Genomic DNA, 19,270 nt, shown 5'->3' on the forward strand with positions numbered 1-19,270 from the left:
TCCAGGACAGAAATTGTAAATCCGCTGAAGCTGCTGGCTCGAAGGGTGGTAGAGTCAATTTTTCTAACACAAAATTGAGATCCCAAGCTGGTACTGGTGCCTTTCTTGGAGGTTTTATATTCTTGATCCCTCTAAGAAAATGCCTTAGCAAAGAATGTGAGAACACAGGTGGGTCAGTGTTGTATCTAGCTGAGATAGCTGAAGCATGTATTTTTATGGAAGAGTATGAAAGTCCCTTATTTAGCAATTCTGCCAAGTACTCCAGAATGAGTGGAATGCTCAGTACTGATGCATCTTGACCCTTGTTGGTATTCCAAATGCTGAAACGCTTCCATTTGGCTGAGTAAGCCCTTCTGGTGGATGGTCTGCGGGCTTCTGTTAGTATCCGCTGAACTTCCTTGGAGAGAGATAAATTGAGGTTATTTATGTGATCTTCCAAGCTGTTAGCTGTAGAGTCTGGAGGTTGGGATGAGCTGTCCTGAAGTTGTGTTGAGTCAACAGTTGAGGCCATTTGGGAAGGGCCCACGGTTTGTTGTGACATATGCTCCGTAGTAGTGGGTACCAGTGTTGTCTTGGCCAGTTCAGAGCTATTAGGATTCCCTTTGGCTGCTCTGCTTTGATTTTTAGTAACACTGTGGTCATCAGTGGCAGAGGTGAAATGCATAGATGACTAGGGAGCTCCAGTTGAAAGAGAGAGCATCTATCTTCCATGCTTGTGGATGATGTGTCCTTGTACAGAACTTTTGTAGTTGATGATTGAGCTGGGAGGCAAATAGGTCTACGTCTGGCCTGCCCCATGCCGAGGTTAGTTGTGCAAAGATGTCTGGATGTAACCTCCATTCGTGTGGGTCTAGGAAATTCCTGCTTAGACTGTCCACCAGAACATTGTCTCTGCCTGGAACAAATTGGGATTGTAGCTGTATGTTCAGATTCAGTGATTTTTCCCAAAGATTCATTGTTAGCCTGCAAAGGGGGTAAGAGTGAGTACCTCCCTGCTTGTTTATGTACCACATCACAGTGGTGTTGTCTGTCATTAGAAGGTGGCCTTGATGAAGTTGATGTCCAAAGGCCTCGATGGCATGCATTACTGCCAGCATTTCTTTTTGGTTGATATGCAGATGTTCTTCCTTTGGATTCCATTGTCCTTGAATACATCTGCCTTCCATGTGCGCCCCCCATCCATGGTCTGAGGTGTCTGTGGTAATGGTCTGTGTTGTCTGAGGTTTTTTGAATGGCATGCCTGTATTTGACTGACTTGCTGAGGCCCACCATAGAAATTCCTTTTGTAGACATGGAATGAGTGGGATAATTGCTTCTAGGTTGTTGTTGTGCTGAGACCATAAGCTCTTTAGATACCATTGTAGTTTTCTCATGTGTAGTCTTGCTAGTGGGACCAGGAGAATGCAAGATGCCATGAACCCCAGGGCCTGCAGGAATCTCCTTGCAGTCATCTGGGAGAGTTTTGCTAAACTTTTGAAGTAATGAGTTAACTGCTCTTGCTTGTCTTCTGTCAAGTAGGCCATTTGAGAGGCTGTGTCTAGTTTGTCTCCTAAGAAAGTTATTTGCTGGGATGGTAGAAGTCTTGACTTTTGAAAGTTGACTGTGTATCCCAAAGCCTGTAGCAAGTGTATGACATAATTCAAGTTTTTTGTCAAGGTTATTTCGTTGTCCGCTTGTATGAGGCAATCGCCCAGGTAGGGGTAGATTTGAATCCCCTGGAGTCTGCAATGAGCAATTACTGATGCCAGGCATTTCGTGAATACTCTGGGCGCAGTAGATAAGCCAAAAGGCAATGCTGAGAATTGATAATGCTCTGGCCCTGCAATAAATCTGAGGTATCTTCTGCAGCTGTGTCTGATACGGACATGCAGGTATGCCTCCTTGAGGTCCAGAGTAATCAGCCAAGACCCCTTGCCCAGCATGGGAAGGAGCTGCTGTAAGGTCAGCATTTTGAACTTTGTTACTATGAGAAAAGTGTTTAAAGCGGACAAGTCCAGTATCGGTCTCCATTGATTTTGTTTTCTTGGAACAAGGAACAGTCTTGAGTAAAACCCCTGACCTTGTTCTTGTTGAGGCACTTTTTCTATTGCTTTGATCTGAGCCAGCGGAGAAATTTGCTTGATAGCCTCTGCCTTTTGATTTTGTGGAAGATTTGGCATGCCTTGTTTTGTTGGTAAGGTATGAAAATAGAACATATAACCATGATCTATAATGTCCAATATCCATTTGTCTTTTATCAGTTTGTGCCAATTTTCTGAGAACAGAGATAACTTTCCTCCCAAAGGGGCTTGTTCTTGCTCCTTGGTCGGAGAAGTTAGAGTCAAGTCATTGAGATTGTCCCTGAGTGACAGGGGAAACCCCTGTGTCACCTCTTTGTTTGTTGGTTGCCATTGGCGTCCCCTGTAGGATCCTCTATATTGCCCTCTGCCACGGGCACGCCTGTTCTTGCCCCTTTGAAATTTTTCAGGATTTGGGAATGACCATTTTTTAGAAGGCCAGTTCCTGCTGAACCTGGGGGGCTGAACCTGGAGAAAATCTTTGACTGTCTGAACTGACTTGGCTTTTTCTTCAATGGTCTTTAACACATCTTTAGCAGTATCACCAAAAGGTTTGTTCTTTTCCAAGGGAGCATCCAGTAGTTTTGCCTTAACATGATCCGGTAAGGGTTGCTCTTTTAACCATGCATGTCTACGAATGACCGCTCCTGTCATAGCTGCCCTACATGAAGCTTCCAATGCATCATATCCACACTGCAGAAAATGATTACTAACCTGCTGAGAGTTATGGACAGCCTCCTGCAAAGACTTCCTATCTAAAGGGTCAGGAGAGGCTAATTTTTTCTGTAAATCATCCAACAGGGAATCCTGATATTGAAACATATGAAACAGACAATTGAGAGCTCTCATAGTTAAGGTAGTAGAGGTGTAAACCTTCTTCCCCCATCTCTCTAAGGACCTTGCCTCTCTGTCGGAAGGCAAAGGATTTTTGGAAGTGGTAGCAGAAACCCCCTTAGGCCCCTGGGAAATAGTTTCTAAGTCTACAGCATGGGCCCTAAAGAAATGAGAATGGGTTTCAGGGACCCTATAATATCTGTCAGGCTTGACAGGAGCTGGGGGCAGAGAATCAGGGGTAGCACTGGAGTCAGAGTAAAGGTCATCCAACACATCAAGCACAGGAGGAATAGCTAAGGGTCTGTGTTGTGGCTTTTTAAGGAAAGTTCAGCGCTTCCTGGAATCAGAAAATTCCTGACCTTGCCACTGGAAATGCTCCCTCATGGAATGCAGAACTTCCCCAAAAGAAATATCCTCAGGAGGAGAGGCCAAAGGAATGGAGTCCTCTGCATCCGAATCCTCGAAAGTCTGAAAAGGGGGTTCCTGGGATTTGGAAAGCACAGAGTCCCCAGAATCTTCATCTGAAGAAAGGGGGTCAGGTGGTTCAACCCTGGGCCTCTTATCAGGAGGAGGCTGGGATCCTCTCTCAGGATGGGCCTGGGAGCCTCTGATCATAGAAATTAGATCTGCGGCCAAGGACATAATTTGAGCTTCAGGGTTAGGCTGAGGCAAGGTTTTAGCTGAGTGATGCTTGGCCTGGCTTGCTGCCTTAGCACGTGTGTAGGCCTTGATAGACATAGACATGGGAGGCCTGGCAGCCCCACGTGCAGGGGTAACCTTATCCACAGCAATGGTCTCGGGCATTTCCTTGGTTGCAGTATCCGGAGGAAAATCAATAATTGGTGTCGGTGTGGCCTCCGGTGTCGGAGGTATCGGTAGTGCAGTGTCTTCGGTTCCAAGCGGTGGAATAACCGCCTCAGAGGGAACCGGGGCACTCGCGGTAAGTTTTGGCGTGGAGTCGGAGGAAGTCGCGGGCTGAGGAGGTCGGTCCTGGTCCTTCCGTTTTTTAGAAATATGTGTAGTCGATTGTTCCGATGGCATAATGTAAGCAAACTTTTTGCCAAAAAAGTCTTCAGCGAACTCTGCCCGGCGCCTGAGAGTGCGCTTATTGAAGCGAGTACAGGCGGCACAGGCCGAGATGTCATGGTCTGGGCCAAGGCAAGGGAGGCAGTAAGAATGGAAATCCTTATGAGGTATTTGTTTACCACAAGACAAACAATTATTTACTTTTTCAGTTAATTCTGACATCGGCTGAGGCAAGGAAAGGTCCCCAACGGGGTACTTAGCTTTTTTGATGTCTTCGGTTTCGAAGAATACAGGAGCTGACCGACCGGCACTTGCGAACTGCTTCTGCTTCGGGCACCGCGCGGCAAGAAAGACTGATGCTTATATACTCCAGCCGCTCTGACGGAGAAAAATGCGACATCAGCCGACATCGGACCCAGACTTTGGAATCCGGCCGACCGAGGGCTGCCTGAGGCAGGACAACCCATATGTTATGACTGCAGTTGCATTCTTGAAGGACATCTGGAAAAAGACCAATCTAAGCGTGTGCGCGCACACACACACTAGTTAATGATAAAAAAACAAACAAATATATATATATATATATATATATATATATATATATATAGGACTACGGAAAAAAATATACTAGAAGAGATAGGAAAATCAAGAAATAATGGCTGCTCTACAAAAAAGGCACCAGCACACTAAAATGGGAGGGGTGGACTAAACTAACTCTACCAACAACTACTTTAAAGACTACTAGGAAACATGAAAGGATTTCTGACAAGAAACTAGATAAAGGAAGACAACTTATGCAACACTGGTGGAGCTTAGTGAGGCAAATGAGATCTGGGAGGTTAGAGGCCAGTGAGGGCTCATGGGAGTGGGAGGAGCTTGAGCCGCGAAGATGTCTGTGGAAAAAGTTGTCGGCTTGGATCTGATGTCGGATCCAAGACCCAAGAGTGAGGAATAGTGACACAGATAACATCAGATCCTCTGTCACTCCTCAGGGGGGAATATTGGTGCCTCCTTTTACAATTGTGCTTCATGTTCTCCTCTGCTGGTGGGATGGAGACCAAGAAAAATGAAGGGGGGTCCTGGAATTAGTTTAAGACCTTTCTATGCAGATGGGATGTGAAGCAAAAGCCCCAGGAAGACAAGACGACTGGGATGGATCAGACACTGGATATGATAGCTCCGAAACAGAACAAAACCCTCTCCACGACCAAGCAGTGAGGCACCATTTAGCCAAAGCACTCAGACTTCTTTAGTTTAAATCTCTCCACAGGTTATGTCCCTGAAACATGAAGAAAGTCCATAATGGTATCATTACACAATGGTGCCCCCCCCCCCCCATAACAAATCCTGGAAATTAAAGAGTGATTAATCTCTCAAGTTTCATATGTAAAGCTGTAGAGTACATAACTGCTGATCTGATACACAAAGACAGGTGTCAGACAAACCCTGAAATCAAACCAATATGGATTTGTAAAAGGTGGGACAATGCCTACTAAACCCAGTTTCTTTCTTCAAAAGGGTCACTAAAGTCTTGAGTGCCCAGCAGTCTATACAGATTACCTTGACTTCAAGGATTCTGACACCATCTCATATGTTGGAATCAGTCTGCTGCATAGCGAAGCAGCTGACAGAACCACACAATTAAGGTAAGGGATGCCTCCTCTAACCAGATTGGGGTTCTACAGAGCTCTGTCAAGGGCCACTTACTGTTCAGCCCCTTCTCAGAAGTGAAATCAGATGTCATCTGACAGTACCCACATTTTCTAACCCCCATAAGACACTCAAAACACTCCAGCAAGCCCTTGACCACACCAACACCTGGTGTCAAGTCACTTGCTCATTTTAAACAAAAAAAAAAATACAATACAGTCACCTTTGGGAAATGCATCACCCTCTCATTTTGCCACATTGCTGTTACAACCCTGAAAACAGATACAATTATCTGGGACTTGGATACCTACACTGAATCTTTCTTGATTAGTGTCACATTTATGGTTAAGAAATTCTTGCAACTTGCTCTGCTGATCTGTAGGGTTATCTCCTCTTGGTTCCATACAGTTTTAGCCCCTCTATTTTTTTATTAGATCTATCCTTTAATACAACGCCCTTTTGGAATGCTTCTCACAAAGCACCTTGATCAACAAAAGCCCCAAAGGTTTCTGAGCAAGCTGCTGGGACTTCATAATCTAAATTCCCCAAAAATTCTAAAAGCTCAGTCTTGTACAGCCTTCCAAGGGGTAATATCCTTGTTTAGCCTTTTAAATACTGTATATCTCTAATCTTTTCAACCTTTTTCATTTTCACAGCACCAACACGTCAAAAACCTCAACATCCAGCGCAACATCACCACAACATCACCACCACCACTTACTGGCATGACAGAATTGTAGCACAGCACATTCTGTTTCTTTAGAATAAACACCTTCTACTTTCATAACTACATACTGGTGAATAGATGGAGACTAAATTCATGCCTGGGGCTTGTAGAAACAATCATCTTACTAAAAATAACTAATATACTTTCCATACTAAGGGGTGTCAATGGCTAGGCTTACTGCTGGCTCTTTAGCTATAAGCTTAGTATGAACCTAAAGCAAGACATGATCATTGACCATATAGTTGGATGCTTCTTGTGAATGGACTGCAGAGTAGTCAGTAAGTGATATGTCATTATGAGTTTCATGACTCTCATAGATTTTCATATTAGGGACAAAAGGCTAAAACCTGCTGGATGGGTAGAGCAGCACACTTGACAAAGTATACATTGTTCAAAATAAAACCTCTCTTAAGGCTTAAAGCACTACCCAATGCCAAGACAAAATAAGCTGAGAACATACCATATGTGACATCCATCTTTGGTAAACATTAGGACTGATGCTTAGCAGATAACATTCCCAGATTGTTAGGTACCCTCCCCTCTTTCCAGTCATGTCTCACACTCTTGGTCTGCAAGCAATGGGATACTAGGGGAGAATAGGCAACATAAAAAAATCAGCACTAAATGTGAAGAAAGTGCATGTTACTATTTTTTGACAGATTTACTGTTAGGTGGCCACCATTAACGGTAACATAACCCTGAAAAGATGACCTGCAGTTATCTAGCTTGTAGTACCTCACAAATGTGCTCAAGGAAGATCAAGCTGCAGCTGAACAAACGTAATCCATAGTGGCATTATAGAAAAGTGTAGAAGTAGCCAGTGTTGTAGAAAAAACTGACCTTGCAGTACTTCTGACAGAAATCACTGCACTGTAAATGCCTGAAAGTGTGTGCATAACAATTTTAGTGCCCAGTTTAGACTTTACAAAGGTAGCAAACTGTTAACCTTGTGGAAAGATTTGGTTCCATCCACATAAAATTTCTGTGGCTGTCCATCTATTAAAGCACATTCACCACAAGTCACAGTAATCAGTAAAAAAATCGATTCAAGTTTGACTCTGCAGCTTTAGGTATAAATTGATGGGTTTGTTTGAAGCACCACAAAATGAAACTATGATGGTCTACAAGTACCAGCAACTCAGAAATTTTCTTAGTAGATGCAATGACTTACTAAGAATGGTCTCACAACTGAAGAGCTTTAAATTATTAGATTAAGTTTAAGAGGTGGGAGAGTGCTTTTCTCACAGTAAACAAATGTCTCGGGGAGGGACAGTGTCTCAAAGTGAACAGTACAAGGTAAAAATACATTCTAGACCTTCAGTAAAGCAACATAAGCAGACACAACAAAATAAAAGTTGGAAATAGTTTTTAAATGAACTTAGTGTAAAATAATTTTTTTAGGAAATGTATAAAAAGACCAAAACAACAGGAACAAAAGTGAAATCTTTAGTCTTATTGGTTTGTCCAGGCAGAAAAATTAATCAACTTGTTTCAGTAAGTTTTCAGAGAAAGTAACATGGATATCATTCTCTATGTGACAGCTATTATCAGAACTAAGAAAGTTCAGTGGATAAAGACAGTATTACGGTCTATCTGAAGGATAAAAGAGCAACATCCAAAGGATGCAGCCAATAATTTTCTAGACTGTCTGGTGGACTGACAGCTGAACTCAGTGAAGGGCAACTTATAAATAGTGCTATCTGGTTTGAAATCACTACCCAAATCTGAAAAGTACAGTTGTGTACACTTACCATAAATGTAGATGTTCGAGTGTATTCACTGTTGCAGTCATTAAATTTGGGTAATCTGCTTGCAGGTTGCACTCAGTCGGCCTGATTAACAAAGTCTTGGGTCCACCGTCGGTTGCTGTCCCTTCTTCCATGACGTCAGGTCGTCAGGGGTATAAAACATGCAGCCGATGCCATTACATCAGTTTTTCTTGCCCCAGATGCCAGGTACCCCCCTAATGGGAAGCAATTAAACATAAAAACACAAAGGTATACCTCCAACAAAAAAGCAAATACACCAAAAAGGCTTTTAAGCATAGTAAAGGAAAATAGAGGTATAGCCAAAAGAAGTTAGGGGCAGGAGGGAGGGTAACCAGGACTGTAACAGTGAATACACTCAGACATCTACATTTATGGTAAGTGTACACAACTGTACTATATTCTTCATGTTTCACTGTTGCAGTCATCACATTTGGGTAGATTCCCAAAGCTATGGTTGGGAGGACGAGTTTAGATAGCATTAGGGCCAGCTATAAGGCCCTGCAAGAGTGCTGTGGCAAAGACAGCTCTGGATTTAGAGAAAATTGGCAAATGATAATGCTTGGTAAAAGTATGTACAGAACTCCAGGTAGCATCTTCTAGGATGTCCCTGGTAGGAATGCCTCTAAGAAAGGCTGCAAAAGTAGAAGCAGCCCTGGTGGAGTGAGGTCTGATACCCTGGGGGATAGGTTTTCCATGGTGCTTATAGCAGAAATGAATGCAATGGCTTATCCATTTAGAAATGGTTTGTTTTGAAATAGCCTTCCCCTCTGCCCCTGCAGCAAATGCTACCAGCAGTTGTTCATCTCAGTTAAGTATTGTAAAATCTGAGGTAAATTGGGCGCTGCTGTGCTCATCCCTTGAGATTGGTTCCAGGTACAGAATCTTTTCCATTTTTCAACATAAGATTTTCTAGTACTAGGCCTCCTTGCCTCTAAGATGACATCCATCACAGGTTTGCTGAGGGATGGTAAGGGAGAGTTTAAGAAATTAGCCAGGCTGCAAGGCTCAGTGTTGGAAGCTGAGGGTGCAGAATCTGGTTCTCCTGCTGAGACAGCAGGGAAGGAGTCTGAGGCAGGTGCCATGGAGATAACCGTGACACACTGCGCAGGAGGGGGTACCAGTGTTGGCGCGGCCAGTCTGGAGCAATCAAAATCATCCTTGGTTTGTCCTGTTTGACTTTTAGTAGTACTTGGGAGAGCAGAGGCAGCGGGGGGAAGGCATAGACTTATAGGTTTTTCCAGCTGAAGGACAGAGCATCCACTTTCCAGGCTTGTTTGTGGGGAGTCCTTGCGCAAAATTTGTCCAATTGATAGTTCTGGGGGGAGGCAAACAGGTCTATATCTGGGCTCCCCCATTCGCTTGTCAACATTTTGAAAATCCTTGGTTCCAGTTTCCACTCGTGTGGGTCCATGAGGTTTCTGCTTAGTCTGTCTGCCAATGTATTTAATTCTCCTGGCAGGAATTGAGCTTGTTAGGTGCACTTGGTAGCTCAAGGCTGTGTTCCACAATGCCATGGCTAATCTGCAGAGGGGGTAAGAATGTGTATCCCCTTGCTTGTTTATGTACCACATAACCATAGTGTTGTCCGTCTTTACCATTAGTTGTCCTGGAAGAATGTAGTCCTTGAAGGCTGTCAGAGCATTCTGTACAGCTAACATTTCTTTTTGATTGATATGCAGGTGCATTTGACTTGGGTTTCATTTGCCCTGAATGCACTTCCTTGCCAGGTGAGCCCCCCATGCATAGTCTGATGCATCTGTTGTTAGGGTTTGGGGCGGCAGGGGGTGGCGTGAAAGGTAGTCCCTTGTTTTGGTGGCAGGCCTCTGCCCACCAAAGGAACTCTAGGCGTAGGCAAGGTATGATAGGAATCATTGTTTCTAGGCTGTGAGAATGTTGACTCAATAGAATTTTTAGATACCACTGTAGTTTCCTCATATGCAGTCTTGCATATGGAATTAGAAGAATGCAGGAGGCCATGAACCCCAAGGATTTCAGTATTTGTCTTGCAGATAGCAGTGTTTTTGTGGCCACTTGTTTGAAGTAGGTTGTCAATTAATTTGCTTTTCTGGTGTGAGGTAAGCCATCTGGGAAGTTGTATTCAAGCTTGCGCCCAGGAATGTAATTTGTTGACAGGGTACCAGTTGTGATTTCTTTTCATTTATGGTGTAACCCAGACAAGTTAGAACCCTTTTTACAAACGCCAGATGATTCAAAAGTATGTCCTGGCTTTCTGCCTGAATTAGACAATCACCCAGGTATGAGTATATCTGAATACTTCTTTGCCTACAAAATGCAATAACTAGAGCTAGGCACTTTGTGAACACCATGGGCACAGTAGATAAGCCAAAGAGCAATGCAGAGAACTGATAGTGCGTGTAGCCTGCTTTGAAGCGTAGGTATCTTCAGCAAGATTCCCTTATTGGGATGTGCAGGTATGCTTCTTTTAAATCTAGTACTGCCAACCAGGTGTCTTTGCCTAGCACAGGAAGTAATTGGTGAAGTCACATCTTGAATTTTGGAATCTCCAGAAAGGTGTTTAGAGTAGACAGGTCCAGGATAGGACGCCATGATTTGTCTTTTCTGTGTACCAGGAAATGTCTTGAGTAGAAACCTTGCCCCTTTTCCTCTTTTGGTACCAGTTGAATAGCCCCCATGCTTGAGAGAAAGTACTTGTTTTTGAGCCTCTGTCCACTGATTTGGGGGTAGGTCAGGCCACCCACTTGGCGTTGGCAACATGTGGAAGTGAAATCTGTATCCGTGGGATACTATATTTAAAACCCATTTGTCCTGGGTAATGAGTTCCCAGTTCTTTGCATGAAGAGCAATCTTTCCCCCCAAAGGGGCAGTCAGAAGATAGGTGCTTGGAAATTTTAAAAGGAAGTCATTGAGACAGTTTACCATAGGGGAGTGTCTTATTATTCACAGACTTGGAAGTGGAGGCCCCCCACTGCTTAGTTCTGAGTCTCCCCTGGGACTGGAACCTGGGGTTTTTGCTGTGTCTGGGTTTGGCTTGAGAAGACCTGGAAGAGGCTGGAAAAAACAATTCTTAGAGGGCCAGTGCCTACTAAATCTAGGAGGCTGAACTTGTAAAAAAAACTTCTTTATCTTCCATCTTTTTAAGAACTTCTTCAGCCTTGTTGCCAAACAGGCGGTCCTGATTTAAAGGAGCATCCAACAATTTAGCTTTAACATGATTAGGCAAATATTGCTCCTTAAGCCAAGCATGCCTTCTAAGCACAGACTAAGTAACAGCAGCCCTGCAAGAGGCTTCTAAAGAATCAAAACCACACTGCAAAGTATGTTTTCCAACTTGTTCAGCAGAATGCATTAAATCCTGTAAGTCTTTATTTTCCACACAGTCAGGAATCAACATAATTGTCTGTTTAAGCAGTCCAGTAATATGTTGCTGATATTTTAACATATGAAAAAAGAAGTTATGTACTCACCATAACGTTCCATCTGAGTAGGTACTTCATTTGTCTGCAACCTGTGAGGTATCGGATCTGATCTCGGATCCGAGCCGGCAGCTTTCCAAGCTACAAGATCCGAGCTCCTAGCTCCTCCCCCTACCCATAATCCCCTGCTATGTGCTACATTACCTCAGATCAAATTTTTTCGTCTCTTACACAACTCCTACCTTCGATAGAGGAAGTAACACCAGATAACTGTCCTAAAGCAGAACAAAGATTTCTTTGGTGATCAGGAATCCCAAAAGGTTCGGGGGATGGCAGGGTGGGGTTGGTTGCAGACAAATGAAGTAGCTACTCAGATGGAACATTATTGTGAGTACATAACTTCTTTATCTGAAGTAGTTACTTCATTTGCTCTGCAACCTGTGGGACAGAGTCCCCAGCTACCTAGGGAAAAACCCTGGGCGGCCTTATGGAAGGATATTCCGAAGCACCGCAGAGCCACAGGAAGCCCTACCTCTCGATACCATATCCAACTTATGAGAAATAAACGTATGTGAAGAGGACCAGGTAGCTGCTGAGCATATGTCATCCAAGGGGATCCTAGACCAGAAGGCTGCAGAGGTGGCCACAGCCCTCGTAGAGTGAGCGCGAATTCCCATAGGAACCGGTTTGCCTGCAGATAAGTTCCCGTGGACTATGCATTGACAAATCCAATTTGCTACAGTCACTTTGGAAATGACCTTACCCATGGCCAATTTAGCAAATGACACGAACAACTGGTCCGACTTGCGAAAATCTTTAGTCCTGTGCAGGTAAAAACGCAGTTGTCTGTGCACATCCAATTTATGCAATTTGTATTCTCCTCTATTCTGAAAATTTGGGAAGAACACGGGTAAGTTTATTGATTGATTGATATTTGACTCTGAAGCCACCTTAGGTAAGAACGACGGATTAGTCCTGAGGAACACACTATCCTTGTGAAAAAATGAGATAAGAATGCTTCATACATAAGGCTTGAAGTTCTGACACCCTTTTGGCTGAAGTAATGGCCACCAAAAAGGCTGTTTTCCAGGACAAGAATTTTAATGGAATTGAAGCCGCGGGTTCAAAGGGTGGGCCTGTCAAGGCTTGTAAGACTAAGGTCAAATCCCATGGAGGCACCACCACTTTCACCGGAGGCTTCAAGAGGAAAACGCCCCGCAAGAAGGTTTTACATAATTTTGTAGAAGCCAAAGATCCTAGTCCGTCTCCCACATGGAAATGGGAGATGGCTGCCAATTGCACTTTAACTGTAGAAGCACTTGCTCCTTGTCTAAATATCAGTGACAGGAAGTCTAGAATAGTAGGAATAGGAACTGTAAATGGATCCAGGCCTCTATCTTTAGCCCAGACAGAGAAACATTTCCATTTGCTGTAGTAAATCTTCCTAGTAGTCAGCTTATGTGCTGCGACTAGAATGGCCTTAACAGGAGATGAGATACCGGGAGTCCTAGCCATCAGTGGAACTGGAGCAACCAAGCTGCAAGCTTGAGGTTCACCAGGTTTGGGGGGTTGGTATCCCGCCGGATGCAAAATCAGGCCTGGAATGGGATCCAGTATCCATGGCGGAGATACACTGCGAGACCGCAGGTAAGGGAACCAGATCTGGCGAGGCCAGAATGGGGCCATGAGGATAACTCTGCTCCCCAGCTGACGGGCTTTCTGTATGAACTTGGTCATGAGCGGAAGGGGGGGTAAGCATAAAGTAGACCGGGCAGCCAAGCATGGACTAGAGCGTCTCTGGGATTCTCTCCTTCGGGGGGGAAGTATTGCGAAGTACTCGCTGCATTTTGTGTTTAAGGGAGAAGCAAAAAGATTGCAGCAAGGCCAACCCCATTTGTGGAAGATCTGCTTCGCAACTGATGGATTGAGGGACCACTCATATGGAGTGAGAATCACTCTGCTCAGTTTGTCCGCCAAAATGTTGGACCGACCCGGAATGTGCGTTGCTACCAGAAAACGGTTGGTGGGTATCGCCCATTCCCACACTCTTATAGCCTCCCGGCAAAGTGGGTAGGACCTGGTTCCTCCTTGCTTGTTTATGTACCAGACAACTGACATGTTGTCTGTCTGGATTGCAATAGTCCCCAGAGGTAGAAGGTTGTGGAGAGCTTGCAACACTAGAAGCACCGCCCTCATCTCTAGGACATTGATATGCAAAGCGGTCTCCAGGGGAGTCCACGTGCCTTGGACGGTTCTGCCCGAACAATGCCCCCCCACCCGAGGCGAGAAGCATCCGTGGTCAGCGTGGCTTGGGGGGGAGGGACAACAAAAGGCCTCCCTTCCCTCGGCTCTGGGGCGTGGAGCCACCAAAGAAGGGAGTGCCTGCAAACTCTGCTCAGAGGAATCGGAGTATTCAACGGATGGAGTAGCAGGGACCACTGAACTTGAAGGGTCCACTGCAGAATCCTCATTCACAGATGCGCGTGAAGGGCAAGACTGATCGCTGCTGCCATAGATCCTAGTGCCCTCAGGACTAATTCCGCCCTCGGGGCCGGACTTTGAAGAAGAATTAGCACCTGACACGACAAGCTGTTTAGCCTGTCTGCAGTTAGCATAGCTCGAGAGATGCGGGTATCTAACTTGGCCCCTATGAACTCCAGGACCTGTAAGGGGCAAACAGAGGATTTCTGGAGGTTTACAGAGATGCCTAAGCTCTGGGCAAGGGTCATAGCATAATCTCTTGCCATGCAGAGCTGATGCGTATTGGTGGCGGTAAAGAGCCAGTCGTCTTGGTATGGGAAGACCTGAATGCCCTGAAGTCTCAGGTGGGCTGCAACTACTGCCATGACCTTGGTGAACACCCTGGGGGCTGAGGTGAGGCCGAACGGGACAACCCTGAACTGGTAATGACTGGCTCCCAGCCGGAAGCGGAGAAACCTTCTGGATCGTCTGTCCATCAAGATGTGGTAGTACGCATCCTTGAGGTCTATAGAGCACATCCAGTCATTCTGCCGCAGAAGGGGGAGAATAGATTGGAGGGTGACCATCCGGAATTTTTCTTTGGGAATGAACAGGTTCAAAGCGCAGAGGTCTAGAATGGGTCTTAGGTCCCCCATCTTTTTTGGCACTAAAAAGAACCTGGAGTAATAACCCAATCCGGACTGGTCTGGGGGGACGGGCTGGATGACTCTTTTTTTCTAGCAACTTCAGGACTTCTGAAGTTGCTGCCTCCCTTCGATCGGGTGGAACATCGTGGAGGTGTCTGGTCGAGGGAGGGTGGTTTATGAAGGGGATGGTATAACCTCTGGGTATGATGCGGAGCACCAATCAATCTGTCGTAATGGACTCCCAGTTTGACAGGTGCTCCGACAACTGCCCCCCGACTGCCTCCAGAGAGGGACAGCCGGGTAAGCCCTCAGGGCTGCTGCGTGGGTCTATCCGGGAAGGGTTCCCTGGACCCGAAGTTACGCGGTCCCCCTCTGCCTCTGGGCCGGCGTCCTCCTTGTCCACCTCTGCCTCTAGAGGACGAGGGGTCCGAAGCTGGATGGGATTACTGGGACTTACGGAACCACAGCTTCTTTTGTCCCCTCTGATTCCTAGAAAAGGATCGTTGGGGATTAGAGAAGCAGACCCCGATGGCAGACAGCGTCTTCCCATCCTTCTCGCTTTGGACCAGCGTCTCGCGAATGGTCTTGCCGAAGAGCAAAGATCCGTCAAAGGGTGCATTCGCGAAGGATGCCTTGAAGGGATCCGCAAAATCGCAAAGATGGAGCCAGGAGTGACGTCGCAAGATGACCCCGGCTCCGCTGGCCCTAGCGGCTCCCTCCGTGGCATGGGAGAGTAGACGCATGGACGTGTTAGAGATGGATTTCAGAGTGGCCATGCGAGTCAAGAACACTTTTTTGTCCTCGACCGACATGGACTCCGGGGGGGGCTGCAGCATATTCCTTAATTAAGTCTCGTTGCAGCCTAATGGTATGTGCCATATAGTTCAGCGCCCTTACAGAAATGGTCGCTGAACTAAACATCCGCTTCCCAATGCGGTCCAGTGCCCGAGATTCCTTATCTGGTGGGTGAACCGAAGAACACTCCTGCGCGAGTTCTCTCTTGGTGGCAGCCGCCACTAACATGGCATCCACGGGGGTGCCCTTGGCCCAAGACAGTCTATCCACTGGGGGGCTAAGGATCTTGTCGGGTCGCTTCGGGATAGGCTCCACCGTGTCGGGCTCCTTCCACGCCCTGGTAGTAATGAGGTCTACCAGGGGGTCAGCCGGAGGGGACACCCAGGAGGTAGAAGGGCCTGCCTCAAATGCATCCAGGAACACGGATTCATCTGCGCAAGGTTTTTGGGCAGACCACCCCCCCTCTAATACGCAACATTTCCATGATGTCTCCGGAGACATCCTCGGGGGGTGACCTTGGGGAACCTTCCCCTTCATCTAAATCCGTGTCGGTTGTAATGGACTCGGGGGAGTCCAGGTGCCTCCTCTTGCACCAACGTTTACGAGGGACCTCCTCGGTGGGACTGTCAGAAGAGGGCTCGTCAACGGGGTCCTGTTCCTCTAAGGGAACCAACTGGAGGGCTTGAGCAGGCTGTCCCGATGGTCGGATGATGGAGGATAGACCCACATGCAGCGGGGGTACGGGAGGATCAGACACCCGAACCGGGGACCTGGAGGTCCTCGACAGTACCCTCTCCACAACCTCAAAAGCCGAAGGAGAGCTACTCTCACCAGGCTCCGAGGTAGGGATCGGGGTCGGAGCCGATGCAGCCGGAGCCGAGAGAGAGGTGTGCTCCGAACCCAACGGAGCCGAAGACACACCAGCTCCCCCGGATCTGATGCTCAGCCCTCGGCCCCAAGAGCTCGGATCCAACAGACTTGAAGGCACAGTCGGCATCAAAGCAACCTGAGCTATCGGTGCCGACGAATTCCCGGTTCTGAAGGGGCCTGGATCCGATAACTCCGAGACCCAAAAACGGGTCAGAGAAGGAGTAATTGGAGCAAACATGGGGGCTGCGCTCCCCCCCAGAGGGGGGGAGGCAAGAGCACCCCCATCTGCATCTGGGTCTGGGTCTAGATGAATCGGCGCATCATCCGATCCATATCTGCTTCATTGAGGCTTCTGGTTGATCTTGAAGAAGTCGTCGAGGCGGGCCGGGAGGGCAGCCTCGACGACCTCGAGGGAGACCGATCCTCCTCCTCCAGCTCCAGAGAAAAACGAGGCGAACGGAGCCGAGAGGCGGAGGATCTGGAGACCCTCGAGGGAGACCTAGCCAGTTTAGATGGCGGGGCTGAGGGTTGAGTCTCAGCCCGCCTTTTGTGGGACTTATGTCCCTTGTCCTTATGCCTTTTCTCCACCGTAGTGGAGGTACCTGAATCCCTCGAACTCACAACCAAAGAGGGAGGTTGAGTCCCAGGTTGAGTCAGGGGCACAGAAGGCATGAGGGCTGCCGAGACAGCCTGTGTCTGACAGGGTGAGGAAGAAGAAGCCGATTCCTGAGGCAACAAGCCCGCCAAGATCAGCTTGTTCTTCCTGTCCCTGATAGCTCGGGGATTAAAGGCCACGCAGATTGTGCAGGCCGATGACAAGTGGGCCGCCCCCAAGCATAAAACGCACTGAGTGTGGCCATCTGCCGGCAAAAGCTTATAGCCACACTCAGTACATTTCGAGAACACCGCCTTAGGCCCTTCAGCGATAACTCCACTCACACCAAGAACACACCCAAACACTAAGAGGGGGGAGGGTGAAAGGCAGGAACTACCAGAAGCTAGTTAGAAAGGGGGAACAAAGATATCTAACTAAACTACACTATAGATAACTAACCCAGGAACTACACACACTCACAACTAGAAAAAAGTTGTTTTTTTTTTTTTTGACAGAAAAAGAAAAAGGTTCAATCTCACCAAAAGCCAAGGAGCTCTTCAAAAGTAGCTGCTTCAGCCGCGGCAAAAAACGATCTGAGGTAATGAAGCACATAGCAGGGGATTATGGGTAGGGGGGAGGAGCTAGGAGCTCGGATCTTGTAGCTTGGAAAGCTGCCGGCTCGGATCCGATACCCCACAGGTTGCAGAGCAAATGAAGTAACTACTTCAGATTTGGCAGTTTAAATCTCTAATTGCCAAGGTTGCTGAAGTATAAATCTTTTTACCCCATCTATGCAGCGCCCTGGAGTCTCTATCAGAAGAGGTAGGATTTTTAGCAGTAGAAGCCTTAATGCCCTTGGGCCCCTGTGAAATAGTCTCTGGATCTGCAATAGGATTTTTGAAAAGGAACTTGTGGGACTCAGGGACCCTGTAGTATCTGTCAGCTTTACTGGGAGCAGGAGGCAGGGAATCAGGGGGCAAACTGGATTCCAAGAAAGCATCAACAATGTCTAGTACAGGAGGAATAGCTGAAGGCCTATGCTGAGGTAGGAGAAGGAAATCCCTAAGCCTCTTTTTTGAATCAGAAAATTCCTGGCTTTCCCAGTGAAAAATACTCCCTTAGAGTATGTAAGGTTTCCCCAAAAGAAAAATCCTCAGCAGAGGAAATAGAGTCCTCTGCATCAGAATCCTCATAAGTAGGTAAGGACAAATCCAGGTCATCAGAAGAGTCAGAAAAAACAGAATCCTGATCAGAAGATTCATAATCAAGCTCAGCTCTAGGCCTCTTGGGGGGAGGGGGGGTTGGCTACCCCTGATTAGAGTTATTAGATCTTCAGCCATTTTTACTTGTTTTTTTAGATATAGAGGCCTGTGCATGTGACCTGGGCGTCGTTTTTTTAGACATGGATCGAGATTTAGGCCTTAGTAATGAAGGAGGCATCGATTTAATATTCAGGTCCATAGTCCTGAATACACCCTCAGAAGCTGGTGCCTGCACAGCGGCTCCAGACCCATCCAAGGTAGAGACATTCGTGGGTTCCATAGTTGAAGTATCTCGCGGCATACCAGACTCCAAATGGGTATTAGTAGTGGCCTGCAAATCAGAAGTAGCAGGTAGGTATCAGGGGCTGTGAAAGCGCCTCACTGAGTACCGGCGAACTGGTGATTGGCTTAGGAGAAGCATCGTCGGCAGTTTTGGACCTCGGCGGCCTGTCTCTGTCTTTATCTTTGCGTTTTTTCAGAATCACGGTAGTCGGATGGCTAACCGACAACATTTCTGGATAATTAAACCAAGAACCGAAATATTTAGAGGCAAAAATATACCAACGATGGATAGTGCGCTGATGAAATAAAGCACAAACTGACAGCAAGGTACATCGTGGTCAGGGCTTAGGCAAGGAATACAGTACAAATGAAAATCTTTATGAGGTATTTGCTTTCCACAAGTAATGCAATTATTAACTTTTACTGACATTGGTAAGGAGCAAGAAAAAGTTTTCCCACTGGGGTACTATGACTGCAACAGTGAAACATGAATAACATCTTCTTGAAGACTGGAAAAAAAGTCAGCCTTCACAGGTAGAGCAGCCTGTTTCTGGGTTCACCAATGCTGTAGTGGAAACATTCTTTAAAATGTCTAGCAAGGAGTGGAGAGTGAGACAGCCAAATGAACTATAGGGCTAGAGTTGCAGGTTTGTAAATCTGTGCTGGTAGAAAGGATGGGATCAAAGGGTCAGCCCCTACACAGCCTATATAAATTCCACAAACCTACGGGAATCACAAAGAGGGGAGAGCTGACAGGACCACTACTACTAGTTCTAAAGGCTTGGTTTTGGACAAAACTTTTGTTGTTCATTGTTCAGGTGCCTATGTGCCAGGTAAAGTACAGGAGTCTTTGAAACTTACATTAGTCTTCACATCTGGAACTTTCTACACAAAGCCTGAC

The sequence above is a fragment of the Protopterus annectens genome, chromosome 7.part0 (genome assembly GCF_019279795.1).
Source record: "Protopterus annectens isolate FY-2018-M chromosome 7.part0, PAN1.0, whole genome shotgun sequence".
In the NCBI taxonomy this organism is placed as follows: Eukaryota; Metazoa; Chordata; order Ceratodontiformes; family Protopteridae; genus Protopterus; species Protopterus annectens.